The sequence below is a fragment of the Electrona antarctica genome (assembly GCF_951216825.1).
Source record: "Electrona antarctica genome assembly, chromosome: 24".
In the NCBI taxonomy this organism is placed as follows: Eukaryota; Metazoa; Chordata; class Actinopteri; order Myctophiformes; family Myctophidae; genus Electrona; species Electrona antarctica.
Genome location: NC_136803.1, coordinates 5,174,588 through 5,190,459, shown reverse-complemented (window position 1 = coordinate 5,190,459; position 15,872 = coordinate 5,174,588). Strand labels below are relative to the sequence as shown.

The following is a 15,872-nucleotide window of genomic DNA, read 5'->3' as shown; positions in this document are numbered from 1 at the left end:
TTATTTCAGTTAATTTCACGGCAAGAGAAGCAAAATGCTGTTTGTTTACACTTGACAGCGTGTGCTGTTTTGAATGGTAGCCAAACTGTTACTTTTAGGCCTACCATTATTTCGTTTTTTTGTTTGTTTTTAGTTCCTTGATAGAATAGAGCCTAGAGGGAACGGAACGCCATGTGTCATTGATTGATTTAAGAGTTCATTCATGTTACGGTCGGGTGGTGTTTTTTTCACATCTGAGTTTCAGTTCAATTTTAAGAGAAGCAAAATGCCTTTCGTTTACAATTGCTGCTTTGGATTATATATATTTTTTTAATTTGAGAGGTAGGCTAATGCCTGTGTCAGGCACTGTTTCATTGTTGACTTTGCCGTTTTATCATCATAAGCCTAATTTTGTGTCACTGCTTTCATGAAGGCTGATACACTTCTGTGAAATGAACATTTTGTACCATTTTGAGTTAGACATTGTGTTTAAACAAATCTATATAATTTTGGCCTTCATTAAAAGGTTTGATAAATATAGGAATCATCAAAGGGGAACCGTTAAGGAATCTGACTGTTAAGAGGGACTCGTTAACAAACCAGAATCGCTCCTCGTGAAGGCCACTGTCCACGTGCCATGGGTGCACGTGGTCAGTGAAGAATTAGTTTCTTACCTTGTGGCTCGTGCTGTTTGTTTGAAGAAAGAAGCATTATAATCCAAGGTTTGTTTGTCTGGAGATCCAACACTATGTCATATTATTAAAGTAAGTACACTTTAAGAAGAGCTGGTCATTGTGCTGCAGAGAAGCTGCTCCGCTCTGCTAATTGATCTGACCTATATTTGCGCAACTGACTGCATGGCATGAGGCCTAATTACTTATTTGAATTTGGCAATTCCAATAGTAACCTACAGTATACACATTTCAAAAGGCTTTCATATACTATTTTCTTTTTCTATAATTTTTTATCCCACGATTTTGTAACCCAATTATCTAATCCTGGGCTCTACACACCCTCCGCCAACCTAGTCCCCATATATGGGGGACATGGGGAGAGCAACGGACTTGAACTCATGCTTCCTTCATGCCTGAGTGTCCAAGTTGCTCCTTTACACCTGACAGGGGGGAGTTTCCCTGGTTGTACGTAGCGCGTGGAAGGAACACGTTATTCCAACCAGTTCCTTTCCCCTCCATCAGGCGCCCCGGCTGGCCAGGGGGAGGCAGTTTAGAGACCAGGATTACTGCCTGTTTTTTGTAAGGGTACCTACCCTAGGGGACACAGGGAGAACATGCAAACTCCACACAGAAAGGCCCTTTCGCCAACCCCGCCTCGGGTATGGGCACTGATGACGCGGAGGAGGAAACACGCCGCCAGCACCCACAGCGTCCCGAGATTTCATATACTATTAATATTTTTTCTAATAAGGTTTGTCCTTATAGATAGAAATGTGATCATTTTTGTATAGTTTTGGATATGAATTAATTAATTTTTAAAGCATTTCTCCCAGGCGGCTCTGATTGCAAAGCTTCCGCTTTTGGTCTGCGAGCCATGCGTGCGCCTCGCAGAAAGCGCTCGTCGCGCTGCTGTCATAAAGCCTTGATTAAATGACGCTTTATTTCAGTTAATTTCACGGCAAGAGAAGCAAAATGCTGTTTGTTTACACTTGACAGCGTGTGCTGTTTTGAATGGTAGCCAAACTGTTACTTTTAGGCCTACCATTATTTCGTTTTTTTGTTTGTTTTTAGTTCCTTGATAGAATAGAGCCTAGAGGGAACGGAACGCCATGTGTCATTGATTGATTTAAGAGTTCATTCATGTTACGGTCGGGTGGTGTTTTTTTCACATCTGAGTTTCAGTTCAATTTTAAGAGAAGCAAAATGCCTTTCGTTTACAATTGCTGCTTTGGATTATATATATTTTTTAATTTGAGAGGTAGGCTAATGCCTGTGTCAGGCACTGTTTCATTGTTGACTTTGCCGTTTTATCATCATAAGCCTAATTTTGTGTCACTGCTTTCATGAAGGCTGATACACTTCTGTGAAATGAACATTTTGTTCATGTTGTTTATTGTTAAATAAAATAAGCTTAATTTAATTAAGACCAATCCAAGTAGCCTATGCGTTTCTCTCTACTATTTGCATCTTCTGCTATATCGCTGTTTTATTATAAGCCTAATTCATTGTGCGTCACTGCTCGCCACCCCAACATTTTAAAAGTAAGTAGTGAACTGTCAAATAATTGCAAAAAAATAAATAGTGTTTGCCTCTTAAAAGACAGGAAAAAGGAAACATTCAAGTAAATTATAAGTACACTAAAAGTATTCAGTTACATTCCACCACTGATCTTAGTTCCATAATAGACTCACTTAAACATTATAGTTTGGGCTCATAATAAAACACACTAATCCTGTTAATTCTTGGTTGTCTATAGGTGGTTGTAATAATAATTGGAAAATTGAAAATACGATGGAGTGCTTCAACCCCCAGACCAACCAGTGGACCATGTGTGCCTCCATGCAAATGGAACGCGGCTGGTCGAAGGTTAGAATGGTTGTGGTGGATGGAAAGATCTACGTTCTAGGAGAGCGAGACTCCCATGAGGGTGAAGACGATGACGATGACGAGGATAAGTATGACACTGTTGCTCCTTGAATGTCTGGGGAAATGTGTCTTCTTGTCCACACCAGACATTTCTCTCATGGCTGTTTGTTTGTGTCTCTTTTTGTAGTTTTATCCGCAACATGGAGTGCTACTGTGAAGAGACGGACACGTGGACAACTGTGGGAGAGATTCCTAATTCTCGCTTCGAGCTCGAATGTGTGTCTCTCAAGCTGAGGAGGGATCACGGTCAACCCATAGATGATGAAGAAGATGATTCTGATGGTGACTAGGGTCGGGGTATGGAACCGGAACCAGCATTGAGGAGCTGGAATCTGTTCCATCACACTTGGAACCAGTTTGCCACACTGTCAGAGCTGGTATGTGGACTTCATGTCTGCTAGACAATTACAATAGCAGTGGTTCTCAAACCTTTTTATTTTTATATCAAGCACTGACATAACTCTGAGTTAGACATTGTGTTTAAACAAATCTATATAATTTTGGCCTTCATTAAAAGGTTTGATAAATATAGGAATCATCAAAGGGGAACCGTTAAGGAATCTGACTGTTAAGAGGGACTCGTTAACAAACCAGAATCGCTCCTCGTTTTTTTGTTTTACACCTCTGCTGCTTAGCGGACAGTGTGGTGTTGTAGAGGAGGTCTCCCCGGACATGTGCATATGTCACACTAGTCGATACATAGCAGGGATTTTTGTCCAGTGTCCACTTTAGTTCACTTTAGTCTGGAAATGGGATCTTTTTTGACCTTTCACCTCGCTGTATGGTGTGCCAATTTTTGTTTTACACCTCTGCTGCTTAGCGGACAGTGTGGTGTTGTAGAGGAGGTCTCCCCGGACATGTGCATATGTCACACTAGTCGATACATAGCAGGGATTTTTGTCCAGTGTCCACTTTAGTTCACTTTAGTCTGGAAATGGGATCTTTTTTGACCTTTCACCTCGCTGTATGGCGTGCCAATTTTTGTTTTACACCTCTGCTGCTTAGCGGACAGTGTGGTGTTGTAGAGGAGGTCTCCCCGGACATGTGCATATGTCACACTAGTCGATACATAGCAGGGATTTTTGTCCAGTGTCCACTTTAGTTCACTTTAGTCTGGAAATGGGATCTTTTTTTACCTTTCACCTCGCTGTATGGCGTGCCAATTTTTGTTTTACACCTCTGCTGCTTAGCGGACAGTGTGGTGTTGTAGAGGAGGTCTCCCCGGACATGTGCATATGTCACACTAGTCGATACATAGCAGGGATTTTTGTCCAGTGTCCACTTTAGTTCACTTTAGTCTAGAAATGGGATATTTTTTTACCTTTCACCTCGCTGTATGGTGTGCCAATTTTTGTTTTACACCTCTGCTGCTTAGCGGACAGTGTGGTGTTGTAGAGGAGGTCTCCCCGGACATGTGCGTATGTCACACTAGTCGATACATAGCAGGGATTTTTGTCCAGTGTCCACTTTAGTCTGGAAATGTGATATTTTTGTATCTTTCACCTCGCTGTATGGTGTGCCAATTTAATTTTTACACCTCTGCTGCTTAGCGGACAGTGTGGTGTTGTAGAGGAGGTCTCCCCGGACATGTGCATATGTCACACTAGTCGATACATAGCAGGGATTTTTGTCCAGTGTCCACTTTAGTTCACTTTAGTCTGGAAATGGGATGTTTTTTTACCTTTCACCTCGCTGTATGGTGTGCCAATTTTTGTTTTACACCTCTGCTGCTTAGCGGACAGTGTGGTGTTGTAGAGGAGGTCTCCCCGGACATGTGCGTATGTCACACTAGTCGATACATAGCAGGGATTTTTGTCCAGTGTCCACTTTAGTTCACTTTAGTCTGGAAATGGGATAGTTTTTGTATCTTTCACCTCGCTGTATGGTGTGCCAATTTAATTTTTACACCTCTGCTGCTTAGCGGACAGTGTGGTGTTGTAGAGGAGGTCTCCCCGGACATGTGCATATGTCACACTAGTCGATACATAGCAGGGATTTTTGTCCAGTGTCCACTTTATAAAGTCCATGCACTTATCTTTACACAGAAACATTACTTATTACTTATTTTTACACAGAAACATAATGTGTGTCCTATAGCATCGTTTAAATGCTTAATTTATAGTTTTAATGTGCAAATTAATCTTTTTTTCAATACTCTAGAGGGTACGCTTATTTTGAAGAGATCGTCCCCCGGAAGTCTTAAATTTGCTAGCTTAGATTTGCTAGAAAAACAGTGCCGTATACCCGAAGGGAACTCTTTTGCCCGAACACTACACACTGTGGAAGGAGGGATGAGATCCTATTACTCTATGATGAGAACAGACAGAGACAGGTACGCTTAGACGTCAGAGATTTACATTCCTTCTTCACAAGTCTTACCATTATGCTGTACTGTTTAATCCTAAACTAATGTGCATAATTATCTGTTCATTTAGGTGTATGATGAGATCGGCACGTCCGCACCTTCCAAGAAATACACAGACAACTCTGCGCCCCCTCTGCATAACTCTGAGCTGCCGGCTGCACCCCCCCCTGCATAACTCTGAGCTGCCGGCTGCACCCCCCTCTGCGTCCCCCCTGCATAACTCTGAGCTGCCGCTGCACCTCCTTAGTTTCAATAAATGCATTTGTTACATTCTGTCTTTATTTACTCTATACCGGTCCATACCTATGCTATGCAGAGCTGTTTAAATATTAATTTGGTAGCCGCCGTTACAGTCACACAAACTGAGTGTGCACATAAGGCCCATAAGACAATGAAAATGAGATGTGATCCAAAGTCCAGAAAATAATTTCCTTATTTCACAGTTTATAATTTCCCTGAAATTGCTTTAATGTGGAGTTGTAGTAGCAAACTCTAAAATTGATGACCTTGTGGCAAGTTTGAATGAATTGCTAAATGTAATACATGGTTTCAAGCGCTAGAGGGTAGCATTGGCTACCAAACGTCATGTTTGGCATTTAGGTGCTATTACATTATATCTATCGGCAATTCGTCATTTTACTGGTAGGTTAGGGCAGGGGTTCTCAACGTTTTTGGCCGGGGACCCCCGAAAATGCTTTGGCAATGTCGCGGGACCCCCGCCCCGCCCCTCCCGACCCCCAATATAAATTGACTGCTACAATAACCTTAATAATAGAGACAATACACCATAAATAAATACTGAAACCAGATATAATCATTAGGGAAGGTGTATGCATGTACTATGTGTACTATATGTAAACTCTTCATTTCCATTTTCCAGCCATTCATTTTTTTTTATTTGGGGACCCCCCAAAATAATTTGGCGACCCCCCCCCCGCCGCCCCCCCCCCCCCCCCCCCCCCCCCCCCCGAGGGGTCGCGACCCACGGGTTGAGAACCCCTGGGTTAGGGTACAATATTGGTACTTGGTCCCTTCCATATATTCGCTGAAAATGGCAGATCAGATGTAGGCTCAGAAATGTTTGTTTCTCCTGTTTAGACATGTAAGTAAGACAAGCACATATTATTTTGTTAAACACTGTAATGATTTAGTGATTATGGGTTATCTTATTTATGCTGTAAATTGAATTGTATTTCTGTGGTTTAGGTTCAAATAAAGTCCAAAACCCCAACCCTGTTGCTGTGGGCTGGTCACATGACAACTCCAGAAAGCAGGATGTAATTAGTTTGATTGAAAACATGCAGGCTCAGAAATGTTTGTTTGTTGCAGGCTCAGATCTGTATGATATATTTAGTAACCTGCTGGTGCTGGAAGGGAAACAACTTAAAACTAAAAGTATGTTATAAATACAGTACACTTGTTTGCCTTCTACCCTTGTAAAAGAAAACAGTCATCGTAATTATTATCATTAGCCACTAATAATTTCATGATGTACTGTATGCTTGTTTTTCTAATTCAATTGAACCTTTTCAATGAAATCCTGCCAACATCACATGCAGAAAGGTGTTAAATTCCTACATTGACATCGGAATAGTATATGAAGTTACGATATATGTCATAATAATTAAGTTGTAAACAACTATAGTTAAAACATTTAGTACAGTGCTCTAGTTAAAAAAGAAAGTCATACAATGTCACAATGTGTTATTCTTGTTAGCCTAAATTGTTCACAGCACAGATGTTTTGATTGGTGTACTGTAAATACATGAAATGTAAGTGGTTGGATTCAATTTTCATCCCGGGTCCTACTTATACTTGATTATTAATTTGATATTTGTCATGACAAATAGTACATTTATATTTCTGGTTGATTAAAAATGCTATAGTTTTTAATTAAACAAGAGCATTTATATTTCTGGTTGATTAAAAGTGCTATAGTTGTTGTCATCTAAAACTAAGAAAAGAGATGACAATAACTGGTATGCAATGAATGACATTACTAAGGCAAACTAAACATCTTGTTTGCTCAATGAAAGATATGTTGGATATATTGGCGAATGTCTTACTTAACCCACCTTTCAGACATTAGATGGACAGTGAAAATGTGAGGTTTGAACACTGCACCTCTGGTTTCTAAGTTCCAGATTTATCTCTTGAGCCATACTGGGATGTTGGATATATCGGCAAACGTCTTACTTGACCCACCTTTCAGAAATTAGATGAACAGTGAAAATGTGAGCATTGAACACTGCACCTCTGGTTTCTAAGTTCCAGATTTATCTCTTGAGCCACACTGGGATGTTGGATATATTGGCGAATGTCTTACTTAACCCACCTTTCAGACATTAGATGGACAGTGAAAATGTGTGGTTTGAACACTGCACCTCTGGTTTCTAAGTTCCAGATTTATCTCTTGAGCCACACTGGGATGTTGGATATATTGGCGAATGTCTTACTTAACCCACCTTTCAGACATTAGATGGACATAGCCGCAATTTGCAACTCTAGATTTTTTTATAATGGGATGAATCTAGAGTTGCAATACCCTCCATTGACTCCCCACTCATCATTTTGCGTTTGCGATCTGCTTGTCTTAAACGACGTTAAACTCACCAACATTGCAGCTGTAGTCCAAGCTTGAATTATTCTCTTTCAATCTGCAAAGCTTGTTTTTCATAAAAATCCCCCGTAGACATGTTATGAGCTACTTTCTGTCAAGAAGAAGAAATGTTGGAGTTTGGAAGCGCTCGTTTGTATTAAGGGGTCGCGCTGCTGCCTCCTGCATTATGTGCAAATGGGAAACAGATGCATGCAGGGACGTTCAGTGACTTACGACGAGCGCTTCCAAACTCCAGCACTTAGAAAAATAATCACTTGCACATAATTTCTTGACAGAAAGTAGCTCATAACATGTCTACGGGGGATTTTTATGAAAAACAGGCTTTGCAGATTGAAAGAGAATAATTCAAGCTTGGACTACAGCTGCAATGTTGGTGAGTTTAACGTCGTTTAAGACAAGCAGATCGCAAACGCAAAATGATGAGTGGGGAGTCAATGGAGGGTATTGCAACTCTAGGTTCATCCCATTATAAAAAAATCTAGAGTTGCAAATTGCGGCTAAGATGGACAGTGAAAATGTGAGGTTTGAACACTGAACCTCCGGTTTCTAAGTTCCAGATTTATCTCTTGAGCCATACTGGGATGTTGGATATATCGGCAAACGTCTTACTTGACCCACCTTTCAGAAATTAGATGAACAGTGAAAATGTGAGCATTGAACACTGCACCTCTGGTTTCTAAGTTCCAGATTTATCTCTTGAGCCACACTGGGATGTTGGATATATTGGCGAATGTCTTACTTAACCCACCTTCCACAATATAGATGGACAGTAATGGACAGTAAGAATGTTCTTCAGGATAATTGAACTCTAATCTTCAGTTTATAAACCTGATTGATCTATAAGCTAACAACACGGAATTATCCTTTAATTTGTGTTTCCCTTTTTGAACTTCCATCAGTTTGATTGTAGTTTTAATTTTGTAGATCTATTTTCAAAAGATTTCCATGCATTTGAAAAGTTGAAATGGGGCATTTTGCATAATGAGTACTTTTACCCTTGATTTGTACTTTATTAATTTTCTTTTGTATATGAAACATTGACAGACAGACAAAACACAACCAAAGAAATGCATAACAAAACAAACACATAACATAACAAAACAAAACAAAACAATATAACAGATGTTAATTTTGATGTCAATACTTTTGTACTTTTACTCGAGTAAAGTTGCAATGCAAAAATGGAAAACATAGTTCTCAAGATAATTCAAATCTGAATATATATATATATATATATTAACGAAGATGTCACTGGTGGACGGGTTTCTGAACTACCCACAGCCCTCCAATGAGACAAAGACTGAGTAGGAACAAATTGTGCTATTTTATCTTGATCATGAGGACCAATTATATGAAGATAGGTTGAAAAGTGTTGAAGTGGTCCTTTAAGTAGAAAAAAAAACTAATTGACATGATTGACATGAACACACTGGGCTCACTGCTAAAATCTAAAATATCTAAAAACCACACATTACACACACAGACCACCAGGAAAGTGTTCTAAATCTTCTAAATGTCATTAAACATATATTTTTTTGCAAAAAGGGTGAGGTTTCCCTTTAACCAGTAAGGCGCCCTGAGGGCTTCTGAGGTTGCGTGCACGCATCCGCCTGGGTGACAGCAGACTGCTGGGCGAGCACTGGCGCTTTGGCATGGTGCGTCAGATCAACATATGGAATGAATTCTGTACTGGCCATATATGGAGTGTGTCTTGAGCGTACAGGGTTTGATGAGGTCAGATCAACATATGGAATGTCGGAACAGGTCAGCTCCATATATGGAGATCTAAGGGTGGCAGTGGGGGCAGTGTCTTGAGTGTACAGGGACTGACGGCACGACAGACAGGTTTTACAGGTTTTCATAGTCATCTGCGAACCAGGGTCGCAATATTTTTACTTTATGTGAATTTGGATGGCATATTTATTTATTTATTTATTGGCATATACTTAATTTGATTTGTTTATTTGCTGTGTGCAATTAGTTAGCCTTCACCGTTCATCCCCAATTTGCCACTTGTGGGCTTATAGTCCCATTTTTGAGTGGTGCAAACCACTCCAACAACCAGCTTTGTCTGTATCTGTATGTGTGTACCTGTACGTGGGGCCACGTACAGATGAGCACGGTTGCTTTGGTTAGTGTGTGACGTCACTGCACGACTCAGTTCACATGGGTGTGATTTTTTATGACTTTAACAACTTCCTTTTTAAGATTCAATAAACTTGATGTTGAATAAACCTTTTTGGTACATCGGCCTCTGGTTCTGTTCATTCTGAACACTTAACCAATTTGGGTTACCTTACCTTTGTTCACTTACCTTGTCCAATATAAATACAATATATGGTTAATGTGTTTGTAGGATCCCTCACTCCTATCTGTGAGGGTGGTGTAGTCATTATCTCCCATAATATATTATCCCTGCTACATAAACATTAGGCTATGTTTTCGAACATTGAGATTCTGTCACGGTCCGCTCCTCGCACCGTGGACTTTGACTGTCCTTATTTTGCTTTTGGACTTTGATTTGTCATTTCAGTACGCTCTGTTTTGGTCTTTGGTCATGTGTTCCTGACTGTTCTGTTTGTTTGTTTTGGTTACACTGTTTGTTACCTTGGTTTTGTTCGTCTTATTTTGTAGTATTGTTTTTAGTGTTTCCTGTCTTCCTAGTTAGCCTACTGTTTTCCTGCCTTGTCTAACCTTGTAATTGGTCAGTGTTTCCACCTGTGTCCTGTTAGTCCCCCAGCCTATCCCAGTGTTGATTGTCAGTTGAGTTCACCTGTGCCCTGTTATCCTGGGTCTATTTAAGTCCTGTGTTTGCATTGTTCTTGTTGGTTCGTTAGTTCCCTGTTGGGTGAGTTCCTGTTATGCATTCTGAGTTTTATCTGCCTTTTGCCCAGTTGTGGAAGATCCTGAGTTTGATTAATGAATCCTTCTAAGTTTAATTGTTCTGCCTCAGTGGTGTCTCCTGCATTTGAGTCCTCATCCCTACTCACCGTAACAGGTTCCTTACATACATAATTACTTAACACTTTGATTGCTACAAGATCTCGGCAGGCCTATTTGGATGTTGCTACCGTTTAACATTGCACAAAGGCCTTGTTCGGGGGCCCACAGCAAAATGTTCTCTTATAGCGAGAATCACACGCATACATCAAAAGAAAGCTGAACTTCAACTTCCACTTCAATTAAAAAAATACATTTTGATTTTACCATGTTCCATTCTGGAGATATTGACCTTTTTGCAACACCTGCATTTGCCTGGAAGTGGTTATCTTGAACAGCGAGCAGAGTTATGGATGGTTTAAAGTCAGAGACATTGACAGGCAGATATACAATTGAACCCAATAAATATCCCATACATCCTATACACCGAATGAAAGCCCTGAATGTGTACTTTTACGAGGAAAAGAGTAAACATTGATCCCATGTACAGTTAGACAGTAATTGGTTATTGAATGCAGCTTGTGCCCACCAGATAACTTCAGAGAAGACATGGACGTGAACTCCTCAATATTCACAAAATAAGGCCTATAGCGACATATAAATACTATATACCGTATGAAACAGAAGACTCTCTGCTTTCATAAGAAAAAAATCACACCCGTGTGAACTGAGTGGTGTAAGGTTTTATATAGCATGATCAGCTGTGGTCTGACGTAATGTCTGACGTAATGAAATCACACAAAATATGTTAAGTAAAAAAAGCTATCATTTTTGATAAATGTATGTATCACACCCGGATGTGATTTCACAACTGGCTGTTTTTGCGCAGAGAAAATGACCACGGTTGCTACGGTCATCCAGTTCACCCGGGTGTGATTTAATTACGTCAGAAATTATTTTGAACATAGCAACCATGCTCATTTTTTTATGCACACAAAAGCCAGTTGTAGGAGTGGTTTACACCACTCAAAAACTTCTACTGTAGTAATAATATAAATCACACCCATGTGAAGTGAGTGGTGCAACTCTGTCCCATATTCTGTTCTCTGCTTATTCAATACAGCTCGCTATATACGGACTGAGGCAGAAAGTCATGTAAACCTTTTATTTACAGTTTGGTCTGTAAACTTCTACTGTAATAATACAAATCACACCCCTGTGAAGTGAGCGTTGCAACTGTTCTGTACTTATTCACTACAGCTCGCTATATACGGACTGAGACAGAAAGTCATGTAAACCTTTTATTTACAAAAATCACACCCCTGTGAAGTGAGCGGTGCAACTGTTCTCTACAGTTGCACCGCGCAACTGTAGAGAACAGTTGCACCGCTCACTTCACCGCAATGTGCAATGTAACCAATTTATGACAAACTGTACATGGGATCAATGTTTACTCTTTTCCTCGTAAAAGTACACATTCAGGGCTTTCATTCGGTGTATAGGATGTATAGCATATTTATTGTGTTTATTGTTATATCTGCCTGTCAATGTCTGACTATAAACCTTCATAACTCTGCTGTCTTTAGATGATGATGATGATTGCCTCATTGTCTTGATCGCAAAACATTGGGGGGGGGGGGGGTTCATGGGCACATTGGGCAGCAAAAGTCTTGATCCGTACGGCTATAAAAAGTCCCATTCCACCGTTCGGTTCAGAACTATAGTATAACGGTGAGACGCGTTGTCATCATCAGCTGATTTTGTTTTTCAAGCTAGTGAAGTATATTTACTAACAAGAGAACATGCCTGGGCATGCAGGTTGGGGGCGATGGAGAAAAAAAAAAGATTCACCCGGCTGTGATGTCGACGACAACGGATCACAACACCACGGTTTAGGACGCGGAAAAGTTCGTTATACATTACACCCGGGTCGATTACGTCCCCGATGCGTTCATTGCAGTCTTATCACTACAATTATAATGAATAAAAAAGCGTTACAATCACACGTCCGAGCGATCTCCGATTATGACTGCTCTGCATGGCGATACGTGATCCCCCAACGGTAGACTGTCTGTTGTCATGGCGGCCCCTCTCGATACTGTAGTTCATTTGTTAGTTCGTAGTATTGTAGGCTCGGGGATCGTTTGGTCGCTACAGTATGAAGAAGGAAACATGCATCTGTCCATGTGTGTTGCAGACGTTATGCAATGCAATGCCGATCGGATCCGGTGCATATGTGTTTAGGCAGCGATCCGTTCATTTTTTTTCCGAGAGACAGAGCCAGGACAGAGCCCCCATCTCGCAAGGCCCTCCTCCTGCAGGAGAAACAGGAGGGGAGGGGGGAATCGAGTAGTATAGTGTTGTGTGAAAGCCAATAGGTGGAGGAAAGCCTGGTGAGGCGAGGTTAGGTGAAATTTGATTATTTTCACACACCGACTAGATCGGCATGGGCGCGTCCATTTTACACAGGCTTCTACACGTAAAGCGGCCCGACCTCCTGTTTTCAGGAGGGGAGGGTTTTTTTTTTTTTTTTTTTTTTTTCTGATCACGTGAGCGGGACTAAGCAGCAATGATAGGGGGATGGTTCTTCATTGTCCGGGTGGGTAAAAAGATGAATGAAAGTATGCTATAAAAAAGTGATTAAAACGTATGGATACGTGGTTCGCACCCGACGTTTGATTAATTGATAACGTATTGATACGCGATTTGCGTCGGCTGTGTTAATACATCTGCATAATTGCAATCTTTTACTTTGTCTATTGTAGTACACCTAGCCCTCATCGACAGTAACTCTTCCATGTGTCATTTATTTTAGAAAACATGCCAACGTTTCACCTCATCAATTCTAACTTGACAATCAAAAAGGTTATTATGATTATTCAACAAGAGTTCAAGGTGAATCCGTTATCAGTATCTTTTAACATTTTTGTATTTATTTTGTACGTGTTTATTTATTTTGTACGTGTTTAGGGAACAGTTTATGGACAACCTCGCTCAATGTCTTCGCTACTCCTACGCAGACAGACATAGCAACGACCCACTGCGCAGTCAGACCTATGACCCACTGCGCAGACAGACAGACCAACGACCCACTGCGCAGGATTGACGACCCAGGATGGACGAGAGACATCACAGTGGCCTCAGTTACATGCACAAAATGTATTCAGAATGAATGAATTCATTCCGAACAGAGATTCATACCCAACTGTTTACATGGAACCTGAGTACAAGTATTCCTATTCCTCAATTGTTTATAGGGCTGGGCGATATGACAAAATCTCATCACGATATAGATTTTTTTTTATCACGATAACGATATACTCACGATATAGCATATTTTTTACGATACCGATTGTTTTATCTAAAAAATAGATTTTTGTTCAGGCTGAGTACTTTACTGTACTGTACTTGGGCTGTACTGTACTGTACTCAATTAAAATTTTCAATTCAATTTTATTAAAGTGTCAAATCACAAGTTGTCTCAAGACACTTTACAACCAACAAAGATCCACCCAGAGCAAGCAATATACTGTACTGTACTGTACTGTACTGTACTGTACTGTGCTGTACTGTACTGTACTGTACTGTACTGTACTGTACTGTACTGTACCAAGTGACACTTGGTGGTGACAATAATTATGCTATTTCCGTGCTCGGATACAGGGACACACATAGGTGTCATAGTGGTTGCACCACTAAAAAAAACAGGTAAAGAACACTTATGCCAATATCAAACTTATGCCAATTACAATATGTAAAATCACAATATCCAGTCTAATTATATGAATATAATACTGATGCCCTGCCCATGCACAGACAGGCCTAAAGCAAGTACAAAAATAATACAAAATAAAATAATAATAATAATATAGTTATTATTATTATTATTATTATTATTTTGTATTCTTTTTGTAAAATACGACGATATAAACGATAGAGAACATTTTTCACGATAGACATTTTCTATCGTCTATACGATATATATCGTCATATCGCCCAGCCCTAATTGTTTACATGACCAAAGCATTCATTCGGAATTTAACTTTGGACTACAGAGATGGCCAATTACCCATAACCGTTATCCCTTAAGAAATGAAAAAATACTAACAGCTATTATCTGATAAAATAAATTTTGAGCAGTCCCTGCAACCACAAGCGACATCCACCCAAAACTAATAGCGCATAAATGTCTCCAAATGGCCATCCCTGCTTGGACACATGGGCATAAAGCACTATAGTCTACTAAGGGCAGACATGTGTAAAATAATACATGTATTCCAAACTCCCAGTAGCATTCGGAATAAAGTGTTTATATGGTGATCTATACCGATTCAAACGGTATATACCACCCCTCCAGACCCGAATGAAAATTCATTCGGAATGGGATATTCTATTCCAATTGAGGTGTTTACATGAGCATTTTTATTCTCATGACTGGAATGAATCCATTCATTCCGAATGAATGTCTGCATGTAAATGTGGCCACTGAGTACAACTCTGCACCCCCTGCTCTCTCTCTAACCGTGCACAAACACCCAGCATCATGTTTTATATTCAGTGGTGGAAGAAGTACCTTGCGTCACCTTGTGAGTTTGTAGATCTGTTATCTTCAAAGGATTTTTAAAAATATACATACATTTGTTTTATACATTTGAAAACTTCTTAATGAAATTAAATGAAATGAAATGAAATCTATATTTACCCAGGGTATCTGGGCTAAGCTCAAGAACTTGTTTCCAGCCAGGCCCTGCTCATAGAACACATTTCATCGTAGTGGTTCAATGCCTTGTTCAAGGGCACTTCAGCGGTGGTAATTTTAACGTGTCGGACGGCTGATTCTAACTAGGAACCTTCCGGTATCAAGACCGCGCCGCTATCCGTTCGGCCACCGCTGCCACTGAAACGTGACCTTCTGCCTAATCAGTACTTTAACTGTATATTTTGGTGCCAATACTTTTGTACTTTTACTCAAGTAAATCTTGAACACCGAACCAGACAATGTATACGATTTGGTACTGATACTTTTTAACGTTTATTTCTTTTCAAAAAGAGCCGTCATTTTCAATGATGCCAAGATTACAAAAGGCATAATACATAAGCAGTGTAATATTAAAAATAAGAACAGCACCACAAAATTAGTACCATCATGTCAAAATAAGCAAAGACCAGTGTGAAATCAATACCGACATCTTATTTAACAGTCTTTATCCAAGGCGCTGTAATTTTGCATTACATTCACCCATTCACACACACATATTCATACACTGATGGCAGAGGAAACCATGCAAGGCACCAACCTGCTCATCGGGAGCAATTAGGGGTTCAGAGTCTTGCTCAAGGACACTTTGACACAAACTCTGGGGGAGCCCGATCAACTGGCAACTCTACCCCTGAGCCACTGCCGCCCCAATAACTATTACGTATTTAT

The 15,872-nt window shown here is 40.2% G+C and overlaps 1 long non-coding RNA gene across 1 annotated transcript; it reads left to right on the top strand.

Annotated features, from left to right (window-relative positions):
• The first annotated feature begins 2,445 nt into the window (after positions 1 to 2,445).
• On the top strand, positions 2,446 to 5,244 carry LOC306917451. The gene is made up of 4 exons (XR_013789181.1): positions 2,446 to 2,608; positions 2,707 to 2,956; positions 4,740 to 4,911; positions 5,015 to 5,244. It is a non-coding gene; the product is annotated as an uncharacterized lncRNA (long non-coding RNA).
• The last annotated feature ends 10,628 nt before the right edge of the window (positions 5,245 to 15,872 follow it).